We start from the raw sequence: 6,345 nt of genomic DNA, 5'->3' as shown, positions 1-6,345 counted from the left end.
CAAGTAGTATCGTAAGTCTTTTCTAGGTCAAAGAAGACTGCTAACATGCGATGTTGCTGTGCGAAGGAATTCTGTATAGCAGTTTCCATCCATTTCCTTTTCTAGCAGCCATGTCAACCTGAAATTTACCATTTCCTCCATCAGCTTGCAGATGCAGCTGGTGAGAGAAATTGGTTTGTAATTTCCTGGTGTGGAAGCATCCTTACCAGGTTTAGGGACAGGAATGATAGCCTCTTTCCATGTGGATGGCACTGTTCCCTCCCTATAGCTCCTATTGAATAGGTCCAACAGGAACTTCTGGGAGCTCTCCGGTAAGTGAGATATCATTTGGTATGGAATATGGCAGTCTTACGGCAGAGCTGCAAAGCAGAGTCCATCTCCTTGTGCAAAAATGGCAAGTTGTATGGAAGTTCTGCTGCAGTCCTACTGGAGAACGACACTGGGTGTCATTCCTGTTCAGCATTAAGAGTGGAGAATCGGGCAGTGTAAGATGCTCCAGAGGAGATCTCTGCCATGGATTTAGCTAGCTCATTAGCAACATCTTTTTTGTTTGTGATGATTATGCCATCTCTCTTCAAAGCAGGTGGTGACAGTGATGTGCTCTTTCCAGCAATCTTACGCATCTTGTCCCATACCCATGCTTAGGGAGTCCCAGAGTTAATACGTCTGGGATCCCTTTAGCACTCGCCTGGCCTTGGCTTGAGTCTTTTTGTAATGGATCAAGGTTACATTGCTGGGGCATCGTTTCAAATGCCTTAATGCAGCTTTCCTTGTTGGCATTCATCAGACCACCATGGTACCGGAGGTCGACGGTAATGTCTGCTACTTTTTGGAATGGATGCTTCTGCTGCAAGGTGAATTTGTGATGTAAAGTGATTAACAGCATCTTGAACACACTGGGAAAACATTCACAGATCCTTGAAATACTGCTATTGATCTAAAAAGATTCCAGTCCGCATGTTCAAGTCGCCATCTCTGCACTCCATTAGCTGCAATACTATTCACCTCCTACAAAAGTATTGAAAAGTGGTCGCTTCCATGTAAGTCTTCCATGACCTTCCAAGTGAAATTCATCTGTGAATCAGGTGAGCCAATTTACAGGTCTATATTGGAGAATGTCCCAGTTTAAATTTGGAAATGTGTGGGAGTGTCATTTTTCAGTAAAACTGCATCTACTCTTAAGAACAAGAACTCCAAGGCCCTTCCTCGAGGGTTGCACAAAGTGTCTCCCCAGAGGTGATGCCGACCATTGAAATCTCCCAAGACTAAGAATGGATGTGGCAACTACCCAAGTAGATCTTCCAAATCATCTGTTGAGATTATGTGGAGGAAGGTAGATAGATGCAACAGTATAAGGACGTGTCAAGCCTATTCTCACAGCCTTCACCTGCAGTATTATCTGCAAGTGGATGGCCTGGAAGGGAATATCCTGATGTACCAGTACTGCTACTCCTCCGTGAGGTCCATTATCAAAAGTCCCATAATGGGCTCGAATTTGGAATCCTCTCAGGGAAATCGGATGATTTTCCTGGTCATAATCTCTTGTAGGTATACACAAACTGGGTTATATGAAGCTATCAGATGTTGCAGTTCTTCCCATTTTGCATGAATTCCCTGACAGTTCCATCGGATTAATGTATCCAGTTCTCCAAACTATTTCTTCATAAGGTGTTTGGCAGGACCTGTGGTCAAGGTTTGCCCCACACTTTTAGGCTGTCCCTTTCCAGGATCTTGGGAGAATCTTTTGAGGGCTTGTTTACCCATGGAACTAGTTTCCACAGGCTTCCTTTTGACAGGCTCAGGATTTCTTTGCCTGAGCAAAGGACGGACCCGAGCCTTTGCTTCAGGGGCATTCTGCCTAGCAGTGGAGGCCCCTGTGGATGTGATGGCAGCTGGAGCTGTTACCGTTGAGGCCTCTGGAGCCTTACCTGATGGCTCCAAAGACCTTACTTTGGGGGAGGAGTCTCCTCAATAGACCCTTCACTCCTACTCCGTTTCTGGTGGAATTCACCAGAGGCAGTTTCAGCAATTGGGGGCTGAGGTTTAAAGGATGTGGCAGAGTGTGTGGTGTAAGAAGCACCAGAGGGCATGGGTTGTTGGGAAGGAGGATGGGCTAGAACCGAAGCAAAGGATTTACCTGGCTGTGCAAACAGCACATGGGCACGTCGCTTTACCTCTGGAAAACTAACTTTCTCCTTGCTCCTTATTACCAATACTTCCTTTTCAAATTTGTACCTTTTCCATTGTTTAGAAGAAGCTTCATGAGCTTCTTTGCAGTGGTAACAGCATATTGGACCTGGACAGTTGTCATCTCCTTGATGACCTGTTGTACCACACTTTACACATACTCTTGGTTGTCCATTTCCCTTAAAATGGCAAGAATTGGCTCCATGCCCATAACCCTGGCAGTGGAAGCACCGCATAGGGTTTGGCACATATGGCTTTACCTTGAGGTGGTACCATGCCAACTTAACTGATTCTGGAAGGACTAAGGTGTTAAAAGTTAGAAGGAGAGCTGGCGTCAACTGTTCCAAAACCCTCAACTTTCTTCTTGAAACGTTTTTACTGCCACTACATTAAAATTCTCTAGTTCCTCTAACAGTTTCTCCTCAGAATACCTCATCAGGCCTCGGGGAAAAAACAATTCCTTTACACTGATTGAGGGTTTTGTGAGGAGAACATGAAAATTGAGCCACAGTGATGTCGCATATCGCACGCAGACAGTCACTCTCATCTGGTGACGAAACCTCAACTGTTAGGATACCATCTCACTGTGGGGTGATGCGAGGATCATGTTGACATACTTCAACTATTTTCCGATGTACTTTAAAATATCAAGATCCATGATTGATACACCATCAATGGTCTTCATTACTAGGTACTTACAGTATGAAATACTTTCATATTTATCAGGTAAGATTTCCTTAGTGGATTGAGGAGGACTTTTCCCCTTCTTACCTGGTTTGGGAGCCCAGGAACCATTACGATTCCCATTCTTGCCCTTTGGAAGCTGGAAAGGTTCCAAAGTGACATGTGATGTTCCAGAGGGAATGGTCGGGGGATTGCATAGGTCATCAGGGAGAGAGCTAGATCATTGTAAATTTTTAGAACTCATACAAATTAGAATTCTTCATTTCCTCACCCTCCCACTCACCATGGAGTCCAACGAGGGGAAGCTATAGTTGGGGCTCTAAATCTCCCAACAGCCACAGGGGTAATGAGGAAATATACGCAGCCACTATTACAGTACTGATGGCAGTCGCGGGACCTATACGCTAACAACTGAACAATGCTTGCTTGACCCTAGCCATATTTGACCAGCTGATTGACTTGACCGGGCCTTGATCAAGCCACCCATCTAACCAGAATAAAGGACCAAAGAGGTGTGTCACTAGCTGCAGGGCACAGCGTGTAGCATCGCTCAACTTCCAGGACTCCTGTCTCCTGGTAATACGGGATGCCACACACGGCAAACACACGTGGGAGAGTTCTCCCTGGTCCAAGATGGAATGAACTAGAGGTGGGTGCACCATCCCCTTTCATAGGCCTTGGTGCACCAGGGAGCCATTTTGTCAAATCCCTCACTGGTGACCCCTCCAGTATGGGTAGCTCTCTGGCCCTGGCTCACCAGATCATTGGGACCTCAAGCCTCCCACCGCGGCAAGGTGGCTTCCGTTAGGGGGGTTAGCAGGGGTAATGCCACGGTAGTTACTACAGTCTCAATGATCCCCTTTCGCCTTCCAGAGAGGGATAACCATGCCCCTCAATGGGTCAGGGGGAATGGAACCAGACTGCCAGATGGCAGTAAACCACTACATGCAAGCCCCGTGCTATAGGTTCACCCCCAGCCTTTATAAGTTCAGCAGGGATATCACATATACCTGCGGCTTTCCCCTCTTCAGCTTGGAAATCGCCTTCCTAACCTCCATTAGGATAAGAGGTTCCTCACTGATGGGTAGGTCTGGCACTGGTATTGTGATACCACTTGCATCCAGCTAACTGTTGGTGGGCCCTACCTGATACAGCTGCTCAAAATACTCACCCCAAATGCTCACGAACCCCAACATGATCTGAGATGATCTGTCCATCCACTGAGCGGACTGCAGTCATCTGCGAGTTCAGCTTTCTCGGGGCTTGGTAGGCAGGGTGAAGGTCATTTACCTAGAAATGGTCTTCAATCTCCTCAGCAAGTTTCCCTTGATGAACTGTTCCTTGTCCCTTCTCAGCAGTGTCTGAGCTCTATGTACCAAAGAGCAACACAAGTCTTGATTGCTATTCAGCTAAGCCATACAACACCCTTCAGTGGCCTCCAATCTCCAGGGAGATGAAATTCTACCTTGTCCTCAGGCATATGCCAATGGACTCCTGCGCTGTTTTGAGTGTTTTGCACTTGAAGGACTCCCATAGAGAAACTTGGTCTGTCAGGTTTTCAAGTTCTATGACTCGATCAGAGACAGCCAAACCCACATGCACACTCCTCCTCCCTCAGTCTGTCCAAGTGAAACACCCTAGAGTGGCCACTGGAGAGATGAGGAGTTTTGAAGTGGACCTGTAGGGTAGCCACTGCCAGTCTACTGTTAGTGCCACAGAACTTGGTACTCCGGTAAACCCTGCAATTCTAGAGGTTCCTCCATCGAGTGCTGACAAGAATGTGGTCGATCACATTGGCCACTGTACCCATATCTTTATACCATGTCCAGTGATGCAGATTGGAGCACTGGTACCAGGAGCCAGAAATCCTCTTTCTCTGGCACCTAGCAAAGTCCCTGAGAAGAAGGCTGTTCTCGCTGCTGGGATCATCTCCCAAGCCACTGGGGCCGACATAGATCTTGTAGCCAGCTTGATCACAGCTGGATACCACATTGAAGTCGCCTAGAACAAATGTCTCGCCAGGGGCAATTGTCTGCCTTGGCATAGGGTGACTCTTTCACATCGAAATTTGCAAACATCAGTAGGAGATTACACAGCAATAAGAGACATGAAGCCAAAAGCATGCTTCAGTCTCAATGCCTTGATACCTCATCAACTGGTGTTACCTCAACTACCGAGGGTTGAAGTCAGATGGATGGGTATGGCTACTTCCTGGAGGTGATGACCATTGCCACAGCCTGACCAGTAGTAGGTGTACCCACCCATACTGATTTTTGCCATTGCCAGTTCTTCTCACCTCCAAGAGGGCAGCAACCTCACTCCTAACTACTCCAATTCCCTCGATAGCAGAGTAACCACTCGTCCTGCCACAAGGACCGGATGCTCCAAGTGCCTACCTGGATAGCTCGACAGAGTTAAGCCTCTGGCAGTCGCTCTGGGTGTACGTCACCTCTGCCACCCCCACTGATGCTGCTCCAAATGAAGGGGGTTGGCTGTCTGTGGGCCAACATCCACCTGTGGGGTTCCCTAGGGCTTTGCCCCAGGCCTCATGGTGGGTTCATGCCTGCCAAAGCACAGGCAGGACGAGTAACTCTCGTTCCTATCCTGGGCCCCAACATTTGCCCTCCCAACGGGACCCACAGCCCCCTTCACCTGCTCGGTGGGAGGGACAACACCCTTCCCTCAAACATATCCATTTATTAAGGTTGCTGCCAGTGAGTTATCTGGGGGGAGGAGGGCTGGCAAGCTGTGGGCCATGGCTCTGTACTTCTGGGCCTCTGATGCTCCGAGATCCTCCACAGTTTTGCCTGGTACTGCAAGGTGCCCAGTTTCCATGGGTGGCCACTAGGAGTCACTTCAGAAGTCTCAATAACAGAGAAGCTGTGAACTGGCAGGAGGCTTATGAGGACCGTCCCGAGCGGGAGGGGGGGGTTCGGGCTGCAGAGGTCGAAAATGAGTAATAAACCCTTTTCGAATACGTATACGAATGGAGAATTACCCATCCGATTATTAGGTCCGGCAGCGAAAAATTAGGCAGCCATCAAGGGCGTAACCCCACACCTCCCAATCGCCGATCGGCCACTTTCACCCTTATGCACATATGCCGTAAGGGCGCAAGAATGAGACATTGTATATTGACACTACCTACTGAACTGAACGGAGGAGGCTAAAGTGTCGTATTATAATGGATTACCCAATGTTATTGGTTTATGATAAAATAAATGAAGGAAAATGAAATAAATGAAGGAAAAAGAAAACAAATCTGATTTTTTTTTTTCACATAAAATGCGGGGAATATATTGGGGATATCGACGTGTACATCAGATATGCAAGTTCAGACTTCGGTTATAATTTGTAAAAAATGGCGTATCTATATCCCATAAAATAAACGAGAATGGTCCGATCTTTGTCAACGGGTGATAACGGCTGCTTCTGTGGAACTCGAGGATTGTGGCTTTATTGTCGCCGCGAAAG

This window comes from Penaeus monodon, chromosome 5, assembly GCF_015228065.2.
Source record: "Penaeus monodon isolate SGIC_2016 chromosome 5, NSTDA_Pmon_1, whole genome shotgun sequence".
NCBI lineage: Eukaryota > Metazoa > Arthropoda > Malacostraca > Decapoda > Penaeidae > Penaeus > Penaeus monodon.
Note: the sequence above shows the minus strand (reverse complement) of the source record.